The 14,162-nt window shown below is 32.5% G+C and overlaps 1 protein-coding gene across 1 annotated transcript in view; it reads right to left on the bottom strand.

Moving 5' to 3' along the window:
* arhgap46b (Rho GTPase activating protein 46b) overlaps window positions 1-14,162 on the bottom strand; it is a 112,133-nt gene that overhangs the window by 95,576 nt on the left and 2,395 nt on the right. The gene's annotated exons all lie outside the window — the stretch shown is intronic.

Below are 14,162 nucleotides of genomic sequence, written 5' to 3'. Positions count from 1 at the left end.
AAAAACATAATTTCCTTACGACTGAAGAAAGAAAGACATGAACATCTTGGATGACAAGGGTGTGAGTACATTATCTGTAAATTTTTGTTCTTTAACATAAGGGATATTTCAGGACTTTTTAGAATTTAGCTTGGCCTGAAAATAGTCATTCCTGATATTTTCAGGGTTTCTGTGATGGTGGGAAGCCTGATGAGAAGAAGAGAAGGACTGAATCAGGCAATCTGATCTCAAGATGAAAACAGATGAACGTACATATGGTACGTTTTATGTGACGTTGGTTTTGTACGTCACTGCAGTTCTGACTTAAAATGTCTGTTGATTGGCGCTATAACTCTAATTCTCTGTAATGTTTTAAAATAAAGTACCATCTGCACTACACTTAAACCTACCCGATAGTTAAATAAAAAAGCGAATGTGATGTAAAAACGTAATTGCAAGCATGCCGCTTTAGCTTGTTTTTCGATCTCTCATCTTTCAGCAAGAGTCATGTTTTTCACGGGATTCGTACCCAAGGATTCCACATCCTAAGTCCAACTCTGTGTTGGCTAAGCTACCGAGCAAACTTGTTATGTCTAAAAAAGCGAAACATGGACCTGTAATCATAACTGTGTATTAAAACGATTATAAGTGCTCACTGTTTTACCACCACTAGTGTTTATTTCTGTTGGAAACTGCAGTGATATGTACTTATTGGTAGAGTATCAGATCGATGCAACCCTACAACAAACACAGCAACACAAGGCAGGCGAGAGGAACAGCACTCTGGAAGACGAGCTTCACAAAAAGTATTCTCGTAGCTTCATAACATTACAGTTGAACCACTGATGTCAGATGGACTACTTTAACAATGTCCTTACTACCTTTCTGGACCTTGACTGTGGTAGTTGCTGTCTATGCAGGGTCAGAAAGCTCTCAGATTTAATCAAAAATATCTTAATTTGTGTTCCGAAGATGAACGAAGGTCTTATAGGTTTGGAACGACATGAGGGTGAGGAATTAATGACAGAATGTTCATTTTAGGTTTAACTCTTATTATTCGCATGACTTACAATTCCAGACTGGATATATTCCAAAATATATCTGTGATGTAACAGACCTAGTTTTAGATTCACTAAAGCGTGATTAAGAAAAAAAAAAGTCAGACAGAAAATGTTGGCTACTATGTTCACTACCTTTAATTATATTTTAAAATTATGTTTTAGTATAGTACCCACTGAGCTATTTGTGCTACTGTGGCCTACACCTTTTTTGTCTTTTATTTACTCAATCCACACCTCTCCACTCCTCCTACAGAAACAGGAAGGAAGAGGCACGGTGTGGATGGAGAGCACAGGCCAGACGTGTCCTCCATCCTCCACCGCTGAACCCAACCGTTTTACACAAGCTGAGGTCACTGGAGAGCATTTAAACTGTGACACAATCAGAAAGGAAAAACCTCAAGAAGAAATAGAAAAAAGACACAAAAGGTGGATGTGGCAGATGTATGTGAGCACCCGTTCAACACGTACCAGCCAAGAACATTGGTAACAAAACAGTTTCTGGACCCCACTGACCTCATTTTTACTTATTTATTTATTTATTTATTTATTTTTTACTATGGAAGTCAATGGGGACCATCAACTGTTTGATAATCAATTATCTTTAAAATATATTTTTGTGCTCATTAGAAGAAAGAAACTCATACAGGTTTGGAACAACTTGAGTTTTTCAAATCGAATACAATTAAATCACATAAATATGTCAAAATTAAAGGTGTTTGTTTATTTATTTATACTACAAGGCAAAAGTTTTTGAATAGTAAGATTTTTAATGTTTTTTAATAAGTCTCTTCTGCTCATCAAGCCTGCATTTATTTGATCCAAAATACAGCAGAAGCAGTAATATTGAGAAATATTTTTACTATTTAAAATAACTGCTTTCTATTTAAATATATTTAAAAATGTAATTTATTCCTGCGATCAAAGCTAAATTTTCAGCATCATTACTCAAGTCTTCAGTGTCACATGATCCTTCAGAAATCATTTTAATATTCTGATTTGCTGCTCAAGAAACATTATTATTGTTATTATTATCATCAATATTTAAAAGAGTTTAAAAGAGATCAGGATTTATCTGAAATAAAACACTTTTGTAACATTATACACTGTACCATTCAAAAACTAGTCAGTATATACAGTATATATATATATATATATATATATATATATATATATATATATATATATATATATATATATATATATATATATATATATTTGTGAAGGGGGGTAAATTATAGAAATTAAGACTTTATAATGTTACAAAAGATTTCTATTTCAGATAAATGCTGTTCTTCTGGACTTTCTGTTCATCAAAGAAACCTGAAAAAATTATATTCAGTGGTTTTCAACATAATAATAATAATAAATGTTTTTTGAGCAGCAAATCAGAATATTAAAATTATTCTGGAGTAATGATGCTAAAATTCAGCTTTGAAATCGCAGGAATAAATTACATTTTGAAACACATTCAAATAAAAAACAGTTATTTTAAATAGTAAAAATATTTCAAAATTTGACTGTTTTTGCCATGCTTTGGTTCAAATAAATGCAGGCTTGATAAGCAGAAAAAAAAAAATTTGACTGGTAAAGTATTTATTGCAACAAAAGTATATTTAGCAAGTTGGATGGTAAATATTTCTAAAAAAAAAAAAAACTGAATAAAATAAATAAATAAAGAAAAAAAATTTATAAAAAAAGAAAATAAATCAGCCTTTTGAGGCGAGACACTGCAGGTGAATAGGGTAAAAAATTAACTAATAGTTATCACCTTACTTACCCAGATGATTATTTATATTGATAATTGCAAACATTTTTTGTATTACAAGTTTTCTAAAATGTTAGGTTTAAATATGCAAATGAGGCAATATGTAATGAAATATGTGCTAATTTGCATACATTTCTAGTACACAAAGTCAGTTTCAAAATTCTTTTTATTCTTATTTTTTGGGTATCTCATTTTGTCACTCCATAATTAAGATAAAACTTAGAACAAAGAGAAAACACTGTATATTTTACCATTTGGAGGGGGAATAAAATGTATAAAATCAAGCAAATTATATATGAACAAATCCCTCTGTAAAAACCTTCAGGATATAGACAGGATTAAAAATGTAAAGTTTGGTGCAAGTGCTACTGAAGTGGAGATTTATGGCTCGGTGTAGAAGAAAAAACTCATTTTGAGAAAACAGCCTTTAAAATTATGCATTGTAATTGAAATCTATTGACACAAATGGTTAAAGTGCTATAAAAGAAAGTGTCTTTTGGATGTTTTCTTTCCACTAGTCTGAAAAAAAAAAAACACTTTATGAAAAACCAAAAAGCCCAAAATCTCAAACTTGACAGGTGCATAAAAAAACAGCGTTTTTGCCTGCAGTGTCTCCCCTTAAAGCAAGAAACACATTCTTTGTGTTATTAAACTGCACCATGGGAGCAGAAGAGTGACCTAATTCATTTGCTCAAGAGCTTGTTCCCATGACTTCCCTATGACTTCACTGTCCCATTCATCACACACCTGGTCCTAAGTGGTCGCTGATGGGTCAAAATATCATCTGTGACATATTTACTCAGCACACAGTGCAGCACAATACCTTACATATTAACATTTCTCCAGACCTTCAGCTGCCAATCACAACATCAGTCCATCAACCAGCCAACGGTTGTCAAGCAAATATCAGTTCCCCCATTTTTTGTGTTTAGAAGAGTGGGAAACTGATTGTGAGCGAAAAGGGGAGATTCTATTGACTATTCTATTAACTAGTGCAACTTTTCAGTTCACAGTGTGACGGCATTCTCTGGCAATATTTAAACCTGCAAATCTTCACAAGTTGAAAGGTTACACTGATTTAAATCAAGCACATTCTTTAATTTGCACACACAAGTTAGGATTGCCTGGCCTACAGTTTTCTCTTATCAGGCAGAGGAACTTCAAGCGTGGAGCGGCTGGCTTGTAAGAGCCACGTGGATCAGAGGACAAGTGAGTGTTTTGGATGGGTCAGGCTGTTCGTGTGAGGGGATTCAGAAAAGTGCATTAGCACAGATGGGGGACATCTCGTGATCATTAGGGAAGACCGACGAAAACACATTCAATTTCTGCCAGTCTCATTAAATGAAGCTTTCCAGCAGGGATTAAAAAGGGACTTAAAAGAGCGCAGAGATGAGCCTCCGGGGCAGGTGTGTGTGTATGTGTGTGTGTGTGTGCTTGTCCCACTGTTGTATTTCCCCAAGCGACTACAGCCTCACTCATCCGAGGTAAAGAGCATGTGGTGAACTTCCTCCAACTAAAGAAAAAAGACTTTGTGCTACTGACTGTTATGTACATTACAGGCTCTCCTGAAACACAAAGACCACTGAGAACTAAAAAGCTGTGGATTCTTGTGGTCACACACTGAAAAAAAACAGGGCAACAACTTTAAGTTTAACTCATGTGAAACAGTCAGATGTTGGGTCAAAGCAGCTAATCAAACCCACTTATTCTGCTTTGTTTTCCATCACTGAAGGATGTGAAAACAATGCTAAACTCATGCCTTCACAGCAACCAGCAACATGAATTTCAATGCATCACTGCTAGCTTAAAGAAAGCGGAAAGCAGCATTCACAATGCATTCAACTTGTGTAATGAAGTGTAAGTTAGTATTGAGTAAAGAAAAACAGCTAATGAAACTCATAACAACCCTGAAAGGGAAAAATCTAGTTTGTCTTGGTTAGGAAAATGAAATGCCTTCTATCAGATTTTGCCGCGGATAATGAAAGTGAATTGCACAATAAAATGAGGGATGTTTATTTAAAAAGTGGAAAGTACTCATTTTAAATTTACAATATAAAAAAAGACAAAAACAACAAGTAAGTTGTAAATAAAAAAAATATTGGACTATATTTTACAAGTACCTTTTAAAATTTCACCTTCAATTCAATTAGTTTCTTGCTGTTTCTGTTCATTCGATATCACCACTTCCTAAAATAATTCTACTTTCTCTTATTAAATTAAATCATAAAAATTCATACAATGTTGGTAAATTCTAAAATAATTCTTTCTCTCATTAAAACAAATTGTACAAATTCATTCGATATCACCAATTCCTAAAATAATTCTACTTCCTTTCATTAAATCAAATTGTAAATATTCATTTGCTGTTGTCAGTTCTTAAAAGAATTATATTTTCTTTCGTTAAATCAAATCGTACAAATTCATTCGACGTCGACAATTGCTAAAATATTTTTTTGTTAAATCAAATCGTACAAATTCATTCAACATTTCCAATTCATAAAATATTTCTACCTCCTTTGTTAATCAAATCCTACAAATACATTAGAGCTGCACAATTAATCGTTAAAAGATCGCGATCTCGATTCGACCCCCCTCACGATCTTAATCCAGCATTTATACGATTCAGCCAATTATAATTTATTTATATTTTACAAAACTTTTGCTAGCCTAATTACTGCACAGACTGCTGTGAGCTGATGCAGGGACAGGTTCGCCGTTCTCTCCAACATTACATAACCATTTAAACTTCATCTTCAGCGCACATTCTGTCAGATGCAATTCATGGCGCCTCTGTCTCGATATACTGTACAACGCGGCATTCATTCACATCAAATGATAACTCAGCGGCAGAGTTCCACTCACAGCGGCGTAATTTCCACTGGGGACACGCTTTTCAAAATCCCGTTGGTGTCCACCCACTTTCAAATGGTTTTGTTAAAGTAATTTCTTGTATTGTAGAATGCACGCTCAGCGCAGTCGAGAGTTTCGCGGTATCGTTAAAACGAAACCAAAAGTAAAACCCGGACGCGCTTTCAAAAGCAATTTTAATACCCTGCATTTAGAGAGCGACTCCCCAATGCGCGCAAATTAAGCTACATAAAATATCTAGGCTGTTATTAGTATGTGGGCTATAAGTTGTGTAGTTGTGTAGATAGCTCTGTATCATGCTTGGAAAATTCGGTCTCTATTAGCACTTTGAATATTGAAAGAGTACTTTGATCGTGCCAGATTTATGGACCAGCAGAGCAATGGAACCATATATGAGCATGACGATCCATTAACCCCTTAACTGTTACTCCCATTTTTGAACAGAGACGTGAAAATGAAGAATTGAATCTTAAATCTTTATAATTCATGGACAAGAACATTTGTGACCCTGGACCACAAAACCAGTCTTAAGTCGCTGGGGTATATTTGTAGCAATAGCCAAAAATACATTGTATGGGTCAAAATTATTGATTTTTCTTTTATGTCAAAAATCATTAGGAAATTAAGTAAAGATCATGTTCCATGAAGATTTTTTGTAAAATTCCTACTGTAAACCTATCAAAATGTAATTTTTGATTAGTAATATGCATTGTAAAGAACTTAATTTGGACAACTTTAAAGGTGATTTTCTCAGTATTTTGATTTTTTGCACCCTTAGATTTCAGATTTTCAAATAGATGTATCTCGGCCAAATATTGTCCTATCCTAACAAACCATACATCAATGGAAAGCTTATTTATTGAGCTTTCATATGATGTATATATCTCAGTTTTGTAAAATTTAACCTTATGACTGGTTTTGTGGTCCAGGGTCACATTTAGTAATATGATTTTGATGTACATTTTCCATGTTAATTCAATGTCTGATTTTAAAATAGCATTCCAAAGGATGAATTTTGAAATTTTAAGTTTTCATCTGATATATCATTTCTTATTATTTCTAATGTGTAATAGGGAAAAAAGGCAACGAGAAAGTCTGTTTGTGAAAAAGGTCAGAACTCCTGTTATGAAGGAGATTTTTGAGGTGCACTCTTGTCATAAATTAATCTATGAAACTCTTGTCATAAATTATTTTCCTACATAATTTGTAACACAAAAAAATGTCAAATATCTATTTAGGAGACAGACCTTTCCAACGATATATAGTTTGTCATGATTAGATTAGGATTTATTTGTAAAATGGTGAAGTAAACTTGGGCATCCCACAGAGTGACAGCCATAAATGTTGATAGGCTAGTGTTTCTAGCTAAGAATCATTAAATCGCTTTACTCTGACATAATACCTTTGTATGTTTCTTTTTTAATGTTTAATTTTTTGGTTTACATTATTACATTATTTTTCATTACATTTCTTTAAATTTAAAGTTTATTTTGTCTTATTTCACTGCTATTTCACTGTTGTTTGATAACCTAATGTTCAGGGGTAAATCTTTAAAATAAAAAAGTTCTCCAGAATCGTGAGAGAATCGTGATCTTTATCCTGAGCAAAAAAATCGTGATTCTCATTTTTTTTCCAGAATCGTGCAGCTCTAAAATACATTCAATATCACCAATTCCTAAAATAATTATATTTTCTTATTCAATCAAAATGTACAAATTCATACAATATTGCCACATTCTAAAATAATTCTACTTTCTCTTGTTAAATCAAATTGTAAATTTACTCGAAATCATCAATTTCTAAAAGAATTATATTTTCTCTCGTTAAATCAAATCATACAAATTCATTTGATAACATCAGTTCCTAAAAGAATTCTGTTTTCTCTCATTAAATCAAATTGTCCAAATTCATTCGCTATAGCCATTTCCTAAAATAATTCTATTTTTTTTCGTTAAACCAAATTGTAAATATTCGCTACCGTCAGTTCTTAAATAAAATAATAATTCTATTTTCTTTCATTAAATCAAATCCTACAAATTTATTTGATTTTGCCAGTTCCTAAAATAATTCTATTTTCTCTTGTTAAATAAAATCGTACAAATTTAATCGACGTTGACAATTGCTAAAATAATTATTTTTTTTCTTGTTAAATCAGATCGTACAAATGCATTCAATATCACTAATATATCATAAAATATTTTAACTTCCTTTGTTAAATCAAATCCTACAAATTAATTTGATATCACTAAAATCATTCTATTTTCTCTTGTTAAATCAAAATGTACAAATTCATTCGATAACATCAATTCCTAAAAGAATTCTATTTTTTCTCATTAAATCTAATTCTAAAAATCTATTTGCTATTGCCAATTCCTAAAAGAATTCCATTTTCTCTTGTTAAATCAAAATGTACAAATTAATTCGCAATCGTCAGTTCTTAAAATAATTCTATTTTCTTTCATTAAATCAAATCGTATAAATTCATTCTGTCGCCAATTCCTAAAAGAATTCTGTTTCCTCTTGTTAAATCAAATTGTACAAATTAAATCGACGTTGACAATTGCTAAAGTATTTTTTTTTGTTAAATCAAATCGTGAAAATCCATTCAACATCGCCAATTCATAAAAAAATATTAATAATAGGAAAATATTTTATGAATTGGCGATGTTGAATGGATTTTCACGATTTGATTTAACAAAAAAAAAAATACTTTAGCAATTGTCAACGTCGATTTAATTTGTACAATTTGATTTAACAAGAGGAAACAGAATTCTTTTAGGAATTGGCGACAGAATGAATTTATACGATTTGATTTAATGAAAGAAAATATAATTATTTTAAGAACTGACAATTGCGAATTAATTTGTACATTTTGATTTAATAAGAATATATAATATTAATAATAGGAAAATATATTTTCTTATTAAATCAAAATGTACAAATTTATTCGATATCACCAATTTCTAAAATAATTTAAAACATTTCTCAATAAATTAAATCGTACGAATTCATACAATATTGTCAAATTCTAAAATAATTCTACTTTCTCTTGTTAAATCAAATGGAAAATGTATTCGATATCATCAATTTCTAAAAGAATTCTATTTTCTCTCATTAAATCAAACTGTACAAATTAATTCGCTATCGCTATCATATTAGCTAAAATTCCTAAAATATTAACATATTGTCTATATAACAGGGCGGTGCGTATACATTTATAAGAAAGCAGTTTCAGCAGTCGCCATCTGACTAGTAAAGAAAACCCCACCTTGCTAGAGGGAGAGCAGGGTTAGATTTTGAGGGCTGTCTGGCTCAGTTTCCTATCATCTCAGTGGGGGTTGTGAGTTATTTTCAGACAGCCGCAGACATGCCCTACTGTGCACTTAATGACTGCCACTCCAGGCTAAATGCTTTTACTTCAGCGCTATTGGGTTAATATTCAGCAGATACCCACCTACTCTGGGAACGCTGCTTTAAAACGTGACTCAGAGGGAATGTGCACGTTTAGTGTGACAGTAAAGCCATCTACACACACACACACACACACACACACACACACACACACACACACACACACACAGACTGCAGGGGTCATATGTGTTAGTGTTGTTTGTGAAGTGATACTGAACAGAGCTCTTCATTAATTTACCATGGGTATTAAAAGGACTTACAAAGAGTCTTTTAAGACTAATGTGTTCAACAGCACGCTGTAAAAAAACACTGAATGGTTTGCAGACACTCAGAACAAAGCAGAGATCTGTGCTGGATGAAGCTGTTATCAAGTGTGGCTTGTAAATCCAAAACTGCTGTCAGCACATGCATATAGGCCTATATACACTATATATCAGTGTTGTTATAGTTAGCGAAAACTAAAATGATTAAAAATCATGTCAAATATAAATATTAGATGAACAAAATAATAGTGCCTCGGCAATAAATTAAGTAATGGCAATTTTATTTATGTATAGCAGCATTAAATACAACCCAAGTCATATTTAAGTTGTCTAACCCAAACAATAAAACAGTTAAATAGCAATAAAATACAAGGCAAGACAGCTTCATCGATTCAACATAAATGTTTGTTTACATACTTTAAGTGTGTGTACTGTGTATATTTATTATGTATATATACATACACACACACACACACACACACACACACACACACACACACACACACATAAATGCATATATTATGGAAAAATTGATTTATATGTAAAATATTTATATTTATATATAAAATCAATTATAGTGCTTAAGTGCTTACATACAACACACACACACACACACACACACACACACACATACAAATATATATAAAAGTATATGTATATATATATATATATATATATATATATATACATACACTTTTTTAAATACATACATACATGTGTGTGTAATTATATATATACATACACAGTACACACACATGTAAACATAAACTTCTATTTTAAATCAATTAATCACAACTAATCGGTTTGCAGCTCTATTTAACATAGATTATATGCCTTATCAAACAAATAAAAATCATGTAAAATATAAATATTAGATGAAAACATTTTTAAATGGTCCCTTGTCAAATAACGTAAGTTGAGAGTACTTAAATTCCTAAAAAAAAGACTAAATAAAGATAAACAAAAACGAAAAAGTACAAGACGAGCACATAAAATTACCAAACTAAAATGAAATAGAACTTCTATAAAAATAAAATAAATAAATAAATATTTTAGTGTTTACAGAAGTAATGCTAAAATAAAATATGTAAATAAATTATATCCTATATAAATACACAATTACTGACAAACAAAGAGGTTGTTCATAGTTTGTATATTATCATTTTCCTTTTTTCCTTTCCAAATCGCGATTTAAGCACATGCGATTTCTAAACCGCATAAGGCTGCGATTTTATCTATCCCCCCCCCAACGGCACCCCCGCCCCCCTTGAACGTCAAGTTCATTTTATTTTTGATATAGCGTCAGATCACAATAGAAGTCATTTAAGGTTATCTTTCCTATAGAACAGGTCTATACATTGTTTTTTATTAAACAAACTAAATTGCCTTATGTTATTTATCTTATTTACACGAAGGCATGTCATTTCTGTCTCTACATGGTCGCGCGTTTACAATGTCTCCTCCGCGAAAACACGGACTGGATTGCGGACTACATTCATAAAAACCTAATTTACTATAGCGCGGAATGCCACGTAATTCGTCGATTTTTGGATTAATAAATCAAAAGTTGGTCTGTCACTTAATTCAAATCACGATATGGACTAGTGTCTGTGAAAACTGAAATGCAAAAATACCGTTTTAATATGAATCCTGCATGTTTCGTTTGCCTCTGTATAAATGGCGGAGACGCGTTTTATTTTTCTACAACACGCATACTGAAGCACACGTGACGCTCCCGCTAATTTTTGGCCTTTGCATCTCACATGAACAGATACACTCAATCTCCAAAGCTGCTGTGAGTTTCACTGTTTCATTTGAGAAAACTAGCATCATATTATACTGTACACACAGAAACTTCACAGCAACCTGTCAAAATAAAAGTTACGGTTTAACATGAAACAGAACAATATTAGTCTTGTATTACTTTTGTACAGTATAATGTAGGTGTTTATATATTCTATTTAAATAATTTACATAGAACAATATATATAATAAAAAAATAAATATTACAACAAGATTAACCACTTAATTATTATTTAAAAATTTTCTTCCATGTATTGATTTTAACAGTAAACCTCTGTTTGCCAACAATTAAAAGGGTTTATTTTTATTTTTTTTAAAAGCAAAAGATTGTAGAGCCCTCAAAATGTTAAAATAGAGAGTTTTGGACTTATTTTTCCACTGAAATGAATGTTTTCGTTATTATACAAAGTAGGCTAAAGTACCGGGAAAAAAGTAACATGGCTAATTTATTTTATGTAGTCTGTTTTAAAGACAATTTTACTACAGTTTTGTTTATTAAACTTAATACTGTGTTATTTCATCGTGAAATGTTTTGTTATGCACTTCTTGTGCACTGAATACATTTAGAATGTATGTATGCAGCTTGTTTGAAAAAGCAAAAAAAAAAAATGCAAATAAAATCGCAATATTCGTTCAAAAAAATCGCAATATGATTATTTTGTCCATATAGCACAGCCCTATATTACATCTAACTTTTGTTAAATTATTAGGGTTAGACAACTAATCAACCAATAAGCCAACTGACCATGTCAAAAACATGTCTTGTGTAAATAAAACATGTCCAAAATGAGTCAGATAAACTCAAAACCAGCCTAAATGAAGGGCTTCCTTTTAGGGTTTAAAAAAGGCAGAATGTTTTTGGTCAATTTTTGGGAAACTTTCCAGGATTTTTTACAAACTTTCAGAAAATGTTGGATACTTTTGAAAAGTGTCTGGAAATTTTCTGCCACTTTGCAATACTACTTACTTTAGACTGTTAAATAAAGTCCAATACTAAAAAATACGAAAAGTTTCTGCCACTTTTCAATCCTATGACTGTTAAATAAAATCCAATACTAAACATTATAATATAATATAGTTTAATATTTATTGCATGGACCCTAATGAAGCTAAATGGTTAAACAAAGATTAAAATGAGCCAAATAAAACGAAAGTGAATGAGATCAATCATCATTACACACTAGTATTTTCCTGATATGGTCATGTAGGCCAAAGATGTGCTCTTGACGTTGAGAAACACACCTTGCCAATTCTTTGGAAAAATCACAAAGGTCCCATGAACAGTTGAAAGTCTTCGAAAACTCTTCTGGGAAGAGTTTCCTTAACTGGCCAACAGGAAGACAGCATGGGGGAGAGGCAGCTTTGTGTTGTGTTTGAGCCTCTCTCCAGTTATACAACAAGTGAACGGAGGAGGCCAAGATATATCATCTCACACAGAAACCCTACAGTTAGAGCTGAGCCAAGTTTGGATTGAACACACACCCACAAACTCATTTTCCATCTGATCTGGCCCACATCTATCACAAATGGCCATTTAATTTCAACAATCTATCTGCCATTCCGTATTAAACCCCAAAGCAGAGAACAGCAAACACAACCAACATCTGCCCAAAAGATTTACTCCTAAACTCCATACAGAATGTGCTTAATAATAAATATAGACTGGAGAATAAAAAAAGCCAAAACCTCTTAATAGAGGTCAGAACCGGAGAAACATCCTGATGTTTCCATCAGAGACAAGCCATTTGTTTTGGGTTCCTCAGATGTTTTCTAGCAGCGCCAAGCCAATTTGTAATTTCATCCGAGAAGATCCAAAAAGCAACTAGTAATTAAGGCTTTACCGCAAACCAATAAGAGCTCCACCATTTCTTTCAAGCAACTACAAAGTTGGTTAAACGTTGCTATAGAAATACATAGCCAATAGGGTAAGACGTGACTGTTGCCCAACATGTGTTTCTTGGCGATGGGAAACAACCATCTGTTGGCTGAGTAAACAGCCGAAAGCAAGGGATGTGTTAAAGTGGCACATAATGCAAACAAATGCTATTCTTTATATTTCAGGAGTTTTCTCCATATAGTGGACTTCAATAGGGATCAGCGTCCAAACTGCAGTTTCAAAGCCGCTTCAAAGGGCTGTACGCAATTCCAGCTGAGGAATATGAGTCTTAACTAGCAAAAAAATTATGCTTTTAACCACAAATGCTCATCTTGCACTAACTCCACGATGCACGTTCACCACTTCACGCATTATGTAATAAAGTTGGAAAGGTCACGCATGGTTAGTTCATCATATGTATCCTCCGGTTCAAAAAGGTAGGGCACGGTAAAAATCTCCATCTCATTTTCTCCTCCAACTTCAAAATCGGCCAACATCGTTGTTTTGCTTTTTTTGTAAAGAGCGTTTCTTTGTATGCTCACTTTGTAAACACTGGGTTGTTACTATCTGTTTGCTAGATAAGACATTTTTTCTGGCATCATGTAGAGCCCTTTGAAGCTTCACTGAAACTGCAATTTGGACCTTCAACCCATTGACTCCCATTGAAGTCTTCTATATGGAGAAAAATCCTGAAATGGTTTCCTCAAAAACCTTAACTTTTGGAGCCAAGCTGCCACCTTCCCCATTCACTTTAACTATCTGGAAAACAGCGTCTTGGACATTCTTTAAAATTACTGCTTTTGTGTTTTACAAAAAAAAAAAAAACTAAACATTTGGGTTCAGAACGAACTGAGAATGAGAAAACGATGACAGAATTTTCATTTTAGCTTTACTATTTCTTTGGTTGAAGGTGAAGTTCACTTCCAGAACTAAAATATACAGATAATTTACTCACCCCCTTCATTGTAAAAAATTTTCACCAGTTTCAACTTAAAAACTTAAGTTAAGCAGCTGCCTTAAATTTTTAAGTTAAATCAATTTAAGTCATTTCAACTCACAAGTTAAATCAACTCATTTTATTTTATTTGACTTAAAATGACTTGTAGTTTTAAGCTGATTTAACTTAAAATTTTAAG

The sequence above is a fragment of the Garra rufa genome, chromosome 18 (genome assembly GCF_049309525.1).
Source record: "Garra rufa chromosome 18, GarRuf1.0, whole genome shotgun sequence".
Classification (NCBI taxonomy): domain Eukaryota; kingdom Metazoa; phylum Chordata; class Actinopteri; order Cypriniformes; family Cyprinidae; genus Garra; species Garra rufa.
The sequence above is the reverse complement of the archived record's forward strand: the minus strand, read 5'-3'. Positions and strand labels throughout refer to the sequence as shown.